At 35.4% G+C, this 15,842-nt stretch overlaps 1 pseudogene; it reads left to right on the plus strand.

Annotated features, from left to right (window-relative positions):
- The first annotated feature begins 14,743 nt into the window (after window positions 1-14,743).
- On the plus strand, window positions 14,744-15,021 carry LOC113178180 (NTF2-related export protein 2 pseudogene; annotated as a pseudogene).
- The last annotated feature ends 821 nt before the right edge of the window (window positions 15,022-15,842 follow it).

Consider the following 15,842-nt stretch of genomic DNA (forward strand, 5'->3'; position numbering starts at 1 on the left):
TAAAACTCTACTCTGGAGCCTTTTCCTTCTGAAAGGCTAAGAAGGGCTAAAATGATTCTTTCTGTTTTCTTCTCCAATGGGGAAAGAGATTTATTGTGAAAGATTTTCTCCTCTTGGCCCAGTGGCATAATTTTTAGTACTCCACTTCCTCTGTAGGGTTTTACCCTACAGTTTCAACAATTAAGTATTTTAATAAAGTTAAGATTGGCCAACTCTGAAATATAAGGGATAAAATAAGTTAAAGATTTTTCTGACTTTCAATTTAAAATATTAAAAATTAACATTATCAATTTTTAATTACTTGACTTTAATTATCTAGTGAAGATTGTAATAGATGAGGTTCTGAAATTAATATTTTTTCATCCTTTTTAAAAGCATATGCAACAACTAATATGCCTGCCTTATTTGAGGACATGATAAAATGTACCCAAAATGACTTAGCACTCTTTAATGCCTCAGAAAAAAAAAATAACCTGAAATCAGTCATCTCATGGATAATTTTTTTATATTATGTATCAATTGCAGCAAATTTTAAAACCTGAATAATATTTCATGCTGTGTTTGGAATACAAGCACATTCATTAGTTCTACAGTTTCAATGATGGCAAACTAAAGTGATCTTTTTTCAGTGGTTGTGTCTGTATCTTTTGATGTTATTTAAGCAGAAACAACATAAGAGGAAAAATCAAAATGGCATTTTATACAGCTTCTGGTTGGTTTAAAATTTAATCTCAACAATGTCAAGCACATTGGTCTGTGGTACTGACCCTTTTTTATCTGATTTTTCTGATTTTAGAAGTAATGGTGGACTATGTAAAATAATGGTATCTTCCAGTGAGAGGATTTGAGAATTGATGTGAATTGAATATATTTTTCCAAGTGTTACAAATTGTGTGGTGTTTTCAGTATATGAAAATGTTCACAAGAAACTAATTTTGTAGCATTTAAAAAAACCAACACTTGTGCAATGCTAAATTTGTGAAGCTTCTGCAGCTGAATTAAAGCAAAGTAAATATGCTCAATTTATAAAAAAAAAAAAAAAAGACCAAGTGATATGTATTCTAGTTGTGCAAAGCATGGATGAGACCAAAGAAAGCAAGAATGAAATCCAGCTGGCAAACAAGTCCTGTAGTTCTATATCCACTATCTGAAGCACATGGCACCCTGATGTTCTGTGCAAGAGACCCTGCACAGCTCCATCTTTATGGCATTGTTGGTTGCAGTTCACATAGTCTCTGTCTTGCCTCTCCTTGATTCTGCAGCTTTCCTTTGTAGATAATCCCACATTACTGTCATCTCTTAATCTTAGGGGTCTCATTTGAGCTCTGGCTCCCTTCATATATCTTGATGCATCATCCTCACAGGGGCTGACCTCTCAGACCTTCCTTTGAAATCTCAATGGAATCTTCCATGACTCCCTTACTCCAGCATCCTGCAAACCTGAAGAACCAACACCATGTGGTTGACACCAAGGTCTGCCACCATCTTAAGCAGTAGCCAAGACTTCTGGGCCATGGTTGAAGCATCCTCTAAGTGCCTGGGCAGCTTAGCACAGTGAAAAAATTTCCTAGACCCCTGTATAAGCAGGTGTTGGTGTGCCATCCTGAAGCCATGGAGAGTATACCCTGAAGAATCCAAATGCAGAGATCCTATGTATTAGCCAAAGCCAAGGAAGGAAGCTGGAATGCTGAATGTGACAAGACAGAAATGACTCCTCACGGTAGGCTAATTCTTGTTGGGCACAATGTCGCTGATGAAGGAAAAAAATAAGACCCCACTGTACTACCTAATACATACTTTAGGTGATTGTTCCCTGGCATTTTATGAGAACATATCCTGTTTTGTCACTGGCTAAAATCTTTTCTGAGTACTAGCAAACAAGTTAGTTGTTTCCAATATGTTATAGCATAGTTAAGATTTAACTTCACACTGTCCTATAAAAGATGTGCTGTGCAAGAACAAGCAGTCTGAAGCTTTGGAGGCTCCCCAGCTCCCTCCAATAAACAAATTATCAATTTTAGGACCCACAGTCTTCATGCATAATTGTAGGACTGAATGTTCAGCAGTAGTTCATTTGCAACAACATTGCTTCATATATATTTAGTTGAAGGTGGACACAATAGCTTTATTTTATTTATTTATATGTGGTGCTGAGGATCAAACTCAGGGCCTCACACATTCTAGATGAGCACTCTACCACTGAGCCATAACCCCAGCCCAACATGGCTTCTTCTTAAAAGAAATTTTTACTTTTACATTTTTGAGCCTGAGATATATGTGGTCTTACAAATTCCTGAGATGACCTCAAGTCACCTATCTTATTGTTTCTGGTTAAAGTACTCAGTTTCTCTTTAGTGGCTGTAGTGTCTCTGAAAACCACAACTTAGCTCCAGTTTCACTCACACATTTCTGGCTACACTGCAAGTTTTTCACCTGTTTCTTCTCTGCTTTCTGCTCCTGATTATCCTAGTAAACTTGGCCTAAAGCCACCAGCAATATATATGGCTTTGTGTGAATGCTGTGCTGCCTTGAAATTTCCTCCATCAGATTAATTAGTCCATCACCTTTAAATTCAGCCTTCCAGAAAGTCTCAGGACATAAACAAACTTAGACAAATTCTTTGTCAAAAATGTAGTATAATATAAATGCCAAAGTCATGCCTCCAATGACCTTCCTCCAGTCACACCCTTCCTGCCTTCAGTTACTGACAAGTTAACTCTTATCAGCAGATTAATCTACAAATTAAAGTTCACATAATCTAATCAATTCACATCTGAAAATTCTTGCATTGTCTCATACATGAGCTTTGGGGGGACACTTCATATACAAACCATAACAATATGGTACTATTTGATTCAATGATAGTTTTGTCAATTATTCGTGAAGTGTGTTGAGTTTGCCAAGTACAATAATAAACTCCCCTATTTTTGCTTGAAATTCTGTTAGTTTTTTTCTTACACATTCTGATGCTTTGCTGTTAGATGCATAATTATAAATAGCAGTGTTAGCATGGTATGTGCAAACACACACACACACACACACACACACACACACCCCTATTCAAAATCCACTTTCAAATACCATTATATGTCTTCATGGTTTGTGCAGTTACCTTGTAACAGTTTATTCCCAGTTTCTTTCCCCTGCAATTTATAATATTGCTGTCATTCATTTCACCTGTCCTTGTATTATTATTGCCCAATACAATTTAATTAATATTTTTCTATTTGACTAGATAGAATAATAAAATGAAGATTTTATTTTATCTTCATTTAGTTTTGTCTGATGTAAATAGATAAATAATTCCTTCTTTATATAGATCCAAGTTTCTTACTTATTAATTTATCTTCCTTCAGAAAATCTCCTTTAAAATTTCTTGCAAGGTAGAACTATTTCTTTTTTCTTTCTTTTTTACTTGGCATTCTTTTTTAATTAATTAATTATTTTTTATTTATATATGACAGAAGACTGCATTACGATTCTTATTACACATATAGAACACCATTTTTCACATCTCAGGTTGTATACAAACTATATTTACACCAATTGGTGTCTTCATACATGTACTCTGGATATTAATGATCATTACATTCCACCATCATTTCTAACCCCATTTCCTCTCCCTTCCCCTACAACCCCTCTGCCCCATCTAGAGTTCATCTATTCCTCTCATGCTCCCTCTTTCTATCCCACTATGAATCAGCCTTCTTATATCAAAGTAAACATTCAGAATTTGTTTTTTTCAGATTGGATAAGTTCACTTAGCATTATCTTCTCTAACTCCATCCATTTACCTGCAAATGCCATGATTTTATTCTCTTTTATTGCTGAATAAAATTCCATTATGTATATATGCCACATTTTTTATCCATTCATCTCTTTAAGGGCATCTAGGTTGGTTCCACAAAGCAGCTATTGTGAATTGTGCCACTATAAACATTGATATGGCTGTGTTCCTGTAGTATGCTGTTTTTAAGTCCTTTGGGTATAGACCAAGGAGAGGGATAGCTGGGTCAAATGGTAATTCCATTCCCAATTTTCCAAGGAATCTCCAAACTGCTTTCCATAGTGGCTGCCCAGTTGCAGTCCCACCAGCAGTGTATGAGTGTACCTTTTCTCCCACATCCTCACCAACACTTATTGTTGTTTGTCTTCATAATGGCTGGCATTCTGACTGGAGTCAGATGAAAGCTTAGAGTGATTTTGATTTGCATTTCTCTAATTGCTACTGATGATGAACATTTTTTCATATATTGGTTGATTCATTGTACATCATCATCTATGAAGTGTCTGTTCAGGTCCTTGGCCCATTTATTGATTGGGTTATTTGTTTTTCCTTTTTTTGGTGTTTAACTTTTTAAGTTCTTTATATATCCTAAACATTTGTATTCTATATGATGTGCGAGGGGTAAAAATTTTCTCCCAAGATGTAGGCTCTCTATTCACCTGGCAGATTGCTTCTTTTGCTGAGAAGAAACTTTTTTTGGTTTGAGTCTATCCCATTTATTGATTCTTGATTTAAATTCTTATGCCACAGGAGTCTTACTAAGGAAGTTGGGGCCTAATCCTACATGATGGAGATTAGGGCATATTTTTTCTTCTATTAGACGCAGAGTCTCTGGTTGTATTCCTAAGTCCTTGATCCATTTTGAGTTGAGTTTTATGCATGATGAGAGATAGGGGTTTAATTTCATTTCGTTGCATATGGATTTCCAGTTTTCCCAGTACCATTTGTTGAAGAGGCTATCTTTTCTGCAATATATGTTCTTGGCACCTATATCCAATATATTGTAATTGTAATTTTGTGGGTTAGTCTCTGTGTCCTCTATTCTGTACCATTGGTCTACCAGTCTGTTTAGGTGCCAATACCATGCTGTTTTTGTTACTATTTCTCTGTAGTTTAAGGTCTGGTATAGTGATGCCACTTGCTTTACTCTTCTTGCTAAGGATTGCTTTAGCTATTCTGGGTCTCTTATTTTTCCAGATGAATTTAATGATTGCTTATTCAATTTCTATGAGGAATGCCATTGGAATTTTGATTGGAATTGCATTAAATCTGTATAGTGCTTTTGGAAGTATGGTTGTTTTGGTAATATTAATTTGAATGTAAAACTATTTCTAACAAATTTTCTTAAATTATGTCTCAATGAATATTTGTCCTTCATTTTTAAAGTTATTTTTAATATATTCATAATTATATTGATTGATTTTTTTGCATTTTAGATATTTCACTTTACCTTTCTTTTATTTTCCCTTTTTTGTTCTTTTTTATGGCTTTTTAAATTTTGTTCTAATTAGTTACACATGACAGCAGAATGCATTTTGTCACATCATACATCAATGGAGTACAACTTCTCACTGTTTTTGTTGTACCCAATGTAGAATCACACTGGATGTGTAATCATATATGCACATAGAGTAATAATGTCTACTTTATTCTACTATCATTCATATACCCATACCCTCTTCCCTCCCTTCACTTCCCTCTGTCTAATGAAAAGTGCCTCTATTCTTCCCTAGCCCCCATCTCCTTATTGTGAATGGAATCCACATATCAGAGAAAACATTTGGACTTTGATATTGGGGGATTGGCTTATTTTGCTTAGTGTGATATACTCTAGCCCAATCAGCTTACCTGCAAATGCCATAATTTCATTCTTCTTAAAGGCTGAGTAATATTCCATTGTGTATCTTTATCATGTTTTCTTTATTCATTCATGTGTTGAAAGGCATCTAGGTTGGTTCCACAGTTTGGGTATTGTAAATTGTCACTCCACCTTCTTGGTTGGACAAGAAGTTTAATACAAGTCTCATCCTGGGTTCATTATAAAGTTTTGTTCCCCTTCTCTGGATTTTAACATTTTTTAAAATTGTCTTTAGTTTTCTGAAGTTGCCTACTGTGTAGATTTTTTTGGATTTTTCTGGTTTTCATAATTTGTGATTTGGTGTCTGTCATTAATGCCAGAAAACTCATCAGTCAATATTGTTTTAAATTTTCTCTGTTCCTTTTTTTAAAAATATTGATTTTTTAGAAGTAGTTGGACATAATACCTTAATTTTTGTTTATTTATTTTTATGTGGTGCTGAGAATCGAACCCAGGGCCTCGCACATGCTAGACAAGTGCTCCACCACTAAGCCACAATCTCAACCCCTCTCTGTTCCTTTTCATCTTTCTTCAATTTCTAGAATTCCCATTGAGCATGTTATACATTTTGACATTGTCACAAAGTTCTTGAAAATGCTTGGGTTTTTTTTAAGTTTTTTTTTTTTCCTCTTTGCAATTTAGATTGAGATGCTTCTATTCATCTCTTTTCAAGGTTATTTTTCTTGTCCTGGACTATGTCCAATTTACTGATAAACTAATCAATTATATTCTTGTTTTCCTGTAGTATTTTTATTTCCATCATTTCTCAGTCTTTATTAGGATATTCATGTTTCTGCTTGCATTACCCCTCTATTGTTGCATTTTTCCCACTATTTCTAGTAGATCTTTGCTATAGGAATTATTTTAAATTCCTTGTCTTGTAATTCCCACAACTCTACCTTATCTGATTCTTGTTTTCATGCTGCTTTAACTCTCCAAATTGTGTTTTTTCTTGTCTTTTAGCATTTCTTGTCATTTTTCTTTGGACGTCAGACATTATAGATTCTGAAACTAAAGAAGAGTGTTTTCCCTTTATCCATGATTTTACTTTCTGTAGTTTTATTTACCAGTGGTCAAGTATGGTCTGAAAATACTAACTGTACAATTCTAGAAATAAACAATCTATAAATTTTGAATTTTGTACTGTTCTAAGTAGTGTAATGAAATTTCATACCATCTTGCTCTGCCCTACTTAGGATGTGAATCATCCCTGTGACCAGCATATACACACCATATACACTACACACCCAACACCATGAAGGTTTGATGATCACTCAAAACCTAAGATGCTCCTTCTAATGTACTGTCAGGTAGCCCAATGCTGTATTACAGTGCCTACATAATTCACCAACAGCATCTCATCTGTCTCTCTCTCTCTCTCTCTCTCTCTCTCTCTCTATATATATATATATATATATATATATATATATATATATATATATATATATATAGGGTTTGTTACTTCTTGTGGTTTCTGCTATTCACTGTTGATCTTGGGAGTATCTACTGTGGATAAAAGAGGATGACTAAATAAGATGTTGGTGTGAGGTTTTATCAGCAGTTAGGTTTTGCTTGCTGTTTGCATTAGCTATACCTCTGAAAGGATAAAATCTCCTCTGTTGTCTTGGCTATCTCCTCTGTTGTTTTGGGTTTAACTAGAATGACCTTATACATGAAATCCTAGTCTTGAAGTTCTTCCAGGTGTAATCCACCATTATTATAGAGTAGTCTTATTCAGGTAGTGTTGGAAGAAGAGATGCATCTGGAATCTTCTGGGTCTGTAGTTTAGTAGTCCTGGGCCTCTGGGCTGTGTCAGTCAGGTGCTCCTTAGTTTTAATACCCTTCTTAGGTGAGCCAAGATGGATATGGAGGGCTAAAGGTGGAAAATTTTCCTTTCGCCAAGTTGGATAAGGGTTTGGTGAAGTCTTTTCCCTTGTAGGATAATCTTTTTGTGTGTGTGTAGAATGCTCTTGGCTTACTTTAAAATGTTACTTTTCCCCTCCCTTTGGCAAAAACTCGATATTTTAGAGCTTCACTTCAAGAAGCTAGCAGGCCTTCAAGAAGTAAAAGCCATAAAATCTTAGGGCCATCCTCAGACTGAGCTCCCAGGAGTTTTTAATTCTCAAGTTAGTCAACACTCAACTTAATAAACTATTTTTTAGAAAAGGGGAAATGTAAATAAAACCTGTTTACCTAGAACATGCTGTCAATGAAGAACAAGGATAAAAAATATAAAATTTCATAAATAATAAAATTGGGACATGTGTGTCTTCTGTCAAAAAGAATAACTTTTTATTCTAGGGAATACTCATCCTGAAGGCAAATTGGAAACCAATGAAGACTCTGCAACCAATGTAACAAGGAAAGAGTTTGCTCCTCTAGGAAAGCAGCTGTTCTTTCAGGGCAATTGCTCAGGCACTGGCAAATCAACAATTCTTTCAAGACAGACCTTAAGTATTTAAACTATGTCAATACACAATTATTAACACATGTAAATTGCAAAAAATAATTGGTTTCAATGTGAAATTTCCATACATGCATTCAACATGCTTTGATTGTATCTACACTCTTACCCTCCTTCTTACATCCCCTTGTCTCCTTGCCTTTCCCTGATAGTCACCCTACTACTTCGTGTCATCTTCTTTTCTTCCTATATTCTACTTCCTATATTCTACTTCTACTTCCTAAATTCTTATAGACAGAATACATGCAATACTTGGCTTCTGAGTATGGTCTATTGCACTTAACATGATCATCAATTCCATCAGATTCCTGCAAATTACATAATTTTATTCTTAGTCATGTCTGAGTAAAATTTCATTGTATATACATATGCCCCATTTTCTTTTCTTTTTTTTTTTTTTTGGATTTAGTCGATTTTATTTACAGATTTTTTTCGTTTTGTTTTCTTGTTTGTATTTTTTTTTTACATTTCAGAGCATTACACAATTACATTTTCTCATTTTCTGACCTGCAAACAGATACCTTATTTTTTTTAATTATCAAATTAGGTACATCCAAAATGCAACAATTACACATTTGACAATTAATTCACAAAGTGTAATTTACTGGGACGTATCCTAAGAATTTAGGAACAGCCAGTCAGGAGAAATCTGACCAAATTTAGCAATCAACTATTTACATATCCAAAACCAAACGTATCTAAGCTCCCAAACCAGAAGCTTGAAAGTCTGCTATATCCCCACTGCACAAAGGAGAACAATGACTCAAACCTGTCCAGTCTTGACAGTTTTAATCCCAAATACTGGGCTACTTCCCCAGCATGTCACTGAAAAGCAAGCATTCAGTTTGTCAAAGCAAGCATCTCAGTTTGTCAAACACCCAAATATCAAACTTTTATACCATTATGACCATAGAAAGACTAATTTTCTTTAGTTTAAAAAAAAAGTAGTCATTAAATATCCACAATGTGCCCCTTACTAAATCCCAAATACACAACCTATGTCACATAGTGACAGGCAATGTTATATATATGTGAAGATATATATATATATATATATATATATATATATATATATATATACAGTAATAGTACAAATAGCAATTAACAGTCCCTGAAAAAATTCAGTTTCAGTTGAGGCTATGGCTTCTATGCCTTGGGATGTTTTTAGATTTCAAAATTGGAAAATACTGCTAAAATCTCACTTTCTGAATACAAAATTTGATTGCATGTTCAGTTTAAGCTTCTCAGTCTAAAAATGGCTATAAGGTAGTATAAAAAGTCAGCCAACTGAGTGCAATTTTTATCTCCAGCGCCGGAGCTGTGGGCTGGGGCAACGGCGAGTCCTCGCGCTCCTCGGGAGCCGGTGCTGGGGAAGGTGGAAGGTCCGGCCCTTGAGACGCGGCAACCGCCGGCTCCGCCACCCGGACGGGTAGCTTCTCCTCAGCCTCCAGCTCCAGCCCCGCCGCCTCCAGGCTGCGGGCGAGCTCCCCTGGGGGCGGCAGCGGCTCGTCGGCCTGAGGAGCGGACTGCTGCCCGTCGGCCTCGCCATCCGGCACAGACGCTTCAGTGGCCGTGACCGGGAGGGGATCAGTGCCTGCCTCGCTGCCGGGGATGGGCTCCATCTCCGGCTCGGCCTCGCCGGCACCCCCCTCCCCGGGGGACGCAGCAGTCGCTGCCGCCTCTGCAGCCACGGCCGCCGTTTTCTTCCTGGCTTCTCCCTCCTCCAACTCCCATGCCCCATTTTCTTTATCTCGTCACCTGTTTATGGGTTCCTAGACTGATTCCATAACGTCACTGTTTTGAATTGTGCTGAAATGAATATGGGTATGATATATATATTTCAAGTGTGCTCACTTTAATTCTATTGGATAAATTCTGAGCGATGATATACCTGGATGATATGGTAGTTCTATTTTTAGTTTCCTGAGGAAGCTCCATACTGACTTCCATAAAGGTTGCACTAATTTACATTCCCACTAGCAGTGTTTAAGAACTCCTTTCCCCTCATATTCTCACCATAATTTATTGTTATTTATGTTCTAGATGATTGCCATTCTAACTGGAGTTATATTGATTCTCAATGTAGTTTTGACTTGCATTTCCCTAATGGCTAAAAATAATGACCTTCCCTTCTATAATTTTTGCCTTTTTGTACTTTTTCAACAAGTGTCTGTTCAGTTTATTTGCCTATTTATTGTGTGTGTGTGTGTGTCTGTTGAGTTTTTTGAGTTCTTTATATAATTTAGATATTAATCCTCTGTTGGAAGAGTAGATGAAAAAATTTTCTCCCATTCTGTAGGTTCTCTCTTCATGCTTTGGTTTCCTTTGTTATACATAAGCTTTTATATTTTATGCCATTCCATTTATCAATTTTTGGTATTATTTCCTGAATTTTAAGAGTCCTATTGAGGAAGTCATTTCCTGCATCTAAATGTTAGGAGTGTTGCCCCTATGTTTTCCTTTAGGAACTGCAAAGTTTCTGGTCTAATTCCTAGGAATTTATGCCACTTTGAGCTGACTTTTTTATAGGGCAAAAAATACCAATCTAATTTCATTCTTCCACATTTTGCTTCCTAGTTTTCCCAGCACCTTTTACTATAGAGTCTGTCTTTTCTCAACTGTATGTTTTTGGCAAATTTTCATGAATCCAATGGTTTTTGCTCTGTTTTCTGTTCTGTTCCATTGATTACATGTCTGTTTTTATGCTAGTACCATACTGTTTTTGACACTATAACTCTGTACTATAATTTAAAATTTGGTTTACCTCTCCACAGTATTCTTTCTATGAAGATAGAAAATATTTTCATCTTGCAGTATCTTCTTTAATTTCTTTTCTTCATATTTCTGTAATTTTCTTTGTATAAGTCTTTTACTTCCTTGATAATATTTATCCCTAGGTTTTTGTTTGTTTGTTTTTAAGCTATTGTGAATGGATGTGTTTTCCTGAATTCTTTCTTAGTGGGTTCATTATTGGTGCATAAAAAAGCTATTGATTTTTGTTGATTTTGGTCTATGTTTGGTCTAAGTCATGATTTTAACCAAAAACCATCCAGATGCATTATTGAAGAAGCCCTTTTAATGCTTTGGGGTTCCTATTAAATCTCTATAATGGTATAATGATCCTCCCAGGAAACTGCCTCTGGACATTGCAAAAATCAAAGTGTAGTTTTCTTTCCTGCTAAAAATTACATTAATTTAAATGTACTTTATTAAAAGACTACCAATCAAGAGCTTGTAATACTTTCTGACAGCTTGCTTATTCCAAATTAAATAGCTTTTAAGGAATTTGTTTATAAGGTAGGTGATGTTTAATTCATCTTTTTTTTTCCTAACTGAACTTGGGTTCTTGGACCTAGAGTGGTAGAAATAAATAACAAACTTAAAAAAGGATTTAGACATAGGCAAGATTTTATTTAGGAATTTTTGCTTGATCCAGAAGGGAGACAACATTTATTGGGCAAAAACCTCAGAGTGACCCAAACAAAGGGCAAACATGCACAGATTTTATGGCATCTATGGATTAGGTAGGAATTCCATTTCTTGATGTCTTCACATATAGAGGTGGGATTTCATGTTGCTCATTAATACATGTCTGATTGTCATCTTAAATCTCCAGTTAGAGATGTGTATTTTACTATGCTGAAGTAAAGATAGCTGTGGTTACTTTACTATTTTATGCATGGATTTGCTCTTCATCACCTGAACTTTGCCCTTATCTGATACTGGCTCTAATATCATTTTCAAACTAGAGCAGACTCTGATTGACTGCCTTATCTGGCACTTTTAAATAACCACAAAATCTCAAAAAAATATTCCTTTCCAGTCTCTCTTTTCCTTGCATATTATTTTACTCCCCAAATCCTTGAAGACTGGTTCACTTTTCAACACCAAATTTTCTACTATGGCTGTTAACCTCATAAGAATTAAAGGTTAAATTTAATTTTAATTAAGTAGCTTGGCTATTTTATTTTCTTCTGAGAGATGTCCATCCCTTAATCCTAAAGGGAATATTGTTTCTTGTGCTTTAATATTTAATAAGGGTTTATAGGAATGCTTCACACTTTTGTTTCATTGTTTATTCCCACAAAACTACTCTGGAGAAATATGTCTTTAATCTTAAAAGAAGAAATGACAGAAACCATAAGAGTGAAAACACTAACATTTCTACCCACCCACTCATGAAAACATAATGTAAACCACATTTTAAACATGCTGGTGGGACAGGTTAAACCCTTGAGAAATAACCTGGTGACCCCAAAAGCATTTTATTTCCAAGTGAGTTCTTATGAAATTTTTGTACTTTTTAATTAGAAATAATATGAAACACAAATTTAATTCTTATTATGCTGCTGGCCCTGGTCACTTTTCATGAATTATTTTCATAAAACACAGAAGACCTTATTCATATTAAAATGTGGACACTGGGATTTAGAAAGCTTTGATGTCAAACTGAGCTCCACTGTGTTGTTCCCTGGTTTGATGGACTCCACAGAACATATCCTTCCATAGGCCCATAGGGACCTCCAGTTTTCCCCAGAATTGATTTGGTTCTCTCTTCCATGCAAATCAGCTCATTTTGTCTTTATTTCTCCTTTGTTCTCAAATGCTATCCAACTTCTTTGAGTTCTGACATGGGAATTGCATGCAGGGTTATTTATCACATATTTTTAGGAAGTGCCTACACGTGTGTTTTGATTCCTAGCATTGATTTTATCCATGGAATTAGTAAGAATATTTTGAAATCATCCCTACACTGTCAATCAAGGTTGGAGGGTTCTAGAAGCTGAAAGCAATCATAAGAACACCATGCATTTTTTTTTTATTCTTTTAAAAAAAAATCTTTTATTTTTTTTTTTAGTTATAGATGGACAAAGTATCTTTATTTGTTTATTTATTTTTATGTGGTACTGAGGATTGAACCAAATGTCTCACATGTGCAAGGCAAGTGCTCTGCCACTGAGCCATAGCCCAGCCCTGTTTGATTCTTTATAATCTGAAAATTAAATGAGCACATCTTACAAATAAATTGAAAGTGAAATTATGTTTTCTGTGTCTGTTACTTGCAGACTGGGGTCTGAAAACCTGTTTTGCTGTAGGAACTTTACCTTTGGCAGCTGCTTCATGTCAACTGTGTAGGATGACTTTGCTCTCCTGACCTGTAATCCAGCCACCAATTGTGGTCAGTTCATGGCTTCAAGCTCTGTTTTTAACTCTGGATTAAGACCCTACCTTCTAGCTGAGTGCTTACTTTCAACTACAGTTCCCACATTAATTACAGAATTATAGATTAATTCTATAATTCCTTATTCTCCAGAAAGAAGAGTCGTCCATAAGAGAGTTGAACAATTACTTCCTTAGGAAACTCAGTGACACTTCTGATTACAAATGTTGAGCTGAAGATCGGAAGATTTTGTTAGTGGGTGCATTTAATTTGTTGAGTCTTTCATGATATCATGTGCTTCATTGTCTTGATAAATAAAATATGGCTTTGAGATTATCTGGAATTCTGAAATACAAATATCACCATTTATAAAAAAAATCTCAATGTTCTCCACTTTTTAAAAGTAGCATTATTGTGGGATAGCATCGAATTAAAATGTTTCTTTACAGCAAAGGAAATAATCAAGAACATGAAGAGAGAGCCTACAGAATGGGAGAAAATCTTTTGCCACCTGCATCTTAGATAAAATACTTATTTCCAGGATATATAAAAGAGTTGAAAAACTTTTAATGCCAAAAACCATAAATACTCAATTAATAAATGGACAAAGAAACTGAACAAATACTTATCAGAAAAAGAAATACAAGAATTACAGCCTCTTGGACAGGAGTCCCCTGTGCTTCTCCTTTGCTAGCAAAGAAATAAACTTTTTTTTTTTTTTTTTACTTTTTCTCAAAACCATGTCCCCATTATTGGATTGGCATCAGGGACAAGAATTGAGTTTTCAGTAACAAATTTTATATTCTTGGTGAGACCTGAGAACAGTCTCTGCTCTACATTTCTTGGGCAGATCTGGCTCTCTAAGGAACCTTATTTCCATGCTGAGGATGCAGGGTGGCTAGAGAACTTGTTGAGAGCCAATTATAGGAGAATAAGGAGACAGGTAAGTCAGGTCAAAACAGAGGAGCTATTTCTGTGAGTAAAGGGAGGGACTGAGAGATTATCCCAGCAGCTGCTGAAGCTCCTTCTGCTTTTGGGAACTTCAACCTTCCTTCCCTGAATGATACAGATTGCTCCATCATGGTCCACTTTGAGAAAAATGAAACTGAACTCCATAAGTTTGTGACACCCTTAGTCATCTGGTAAGTCCCCTGTTATGCATGTCAAGACCCTTGATCCTACATGTCTGTTTTCTCTTCATTGGAACATCTGGTTTCTCATTGTCCCCACAAATATCTGGTTTCTCTTTGGCACCATGGGTGCAGAGCCAGAACCTCAGGATGGTCAGAGTGCTTATACAATGGACCAAGGTACTTCAGGGAGAAAATTAGATGGGTAGAAAATTCTCTGTGTTTAGTGGGTTTTGCTCATTTTCTAAATATTTGCTTATTCTGTAGCATTGTGAGGCATACACATGAGAGTGTAGTTACACCACCACTCTTGGAACATACTTATTCTGGCTCCCCTAGAACCATGTCAGTGGATTTTAAAACTTATGTAGATCAGACATGTAGAGCTACTGAGGAATTTGTCAATATTTACTTTGAGACAATGGTCAAAAGAAGAAGAAGCAATCTATCCAGTCCCAGCCTAGAGTTCTTGTTGTGATCAGTGGAACCATGAAGTTTGATGGAAACAAACAACATTACTTCAATCAGAAATTTCTGATGATTGCTCAATCCACTCCTAATAGCACTGTGTGGGAGATTGCTAATGATTGCTTTCATTTTCAAGATTGGGCTAGTCATTAAATAGGCAAAAGGTCTATTATTTGTTCTGTTAGTTCCCGAGGCAGAGGTCTGTGTGAATTAGTTCATTTAATTAGAAAAAACACTGTAAACTAGTTTGTGCTGAAATTTAGTTTCTTCAATATGTTTTTTTATTCCTCACAACACCTTTTCTGGCAGCTGCCAGTTTATTGCCCTTAAGAGCTTTAATATTAGTTTTTTACATGCCTTACATACATTCACTAGTGCCATTATTAAACTAATAGTAATATATGATCTTGGTACTAACATAATCACTGTGAAACCAGCCAATCACAAAAATGGAATCCTTTTGTAGTAGTATCTGGAGTATCAGCACAATATATCTATATGGGAGTAAGTGAGATTTTTTTTGTTTCTGTTGTTGTTGTTGTTGTTAATAGGTTAATTTTTTTAATAAAGCACAAGCCTATTTTCAGTTAATACTGATAATGTAATTGGAATATATAGTATAGATTTTCAGTTCATAACTACTATGACATGTTAGAATTGCATGTGGAATAGTTAACAGATTTTTCATGTTATATTTTCTTATTTTGAGTTGTTACTTTATAAGTGAATTGATAACTAGATAGATTAAAAAATGTTTTCAATTGACACCTGAATTTGGGGTGTATTTGGTGGATTAAAATTTCTTAAAAACATGTATCTTGGCAGCTCCAGGTCTAGAAATTTTGGTAATGAATGGTAGAAGAACTAATAGCTTCAATGGGAGAATGAGAAATGAAAAATGTAGAAATATCCAAGGTGAAGCCAAAAGTTAAGGGGGTGACCAAATGGTAAAATTTTGTACTTGTTTACTACCT

This window comes from Urocitellus parryii, assembly GCF_045843805.1.
Source record: "Urocitellus parryii isolate mUroPar1 chromosome 13 unlocalized genomic scaffold, mUroPar1.hap1 SUPER_13_unloc_1, whole genome shotgun sequence".
NCBI classification, from domain to species: domain Eukaryota; kingdom Metazoa; phylum Chordata; class Mammalia; order Rodentia; family Sciuridae; genus Urocitellus; species Urocitellus parryii.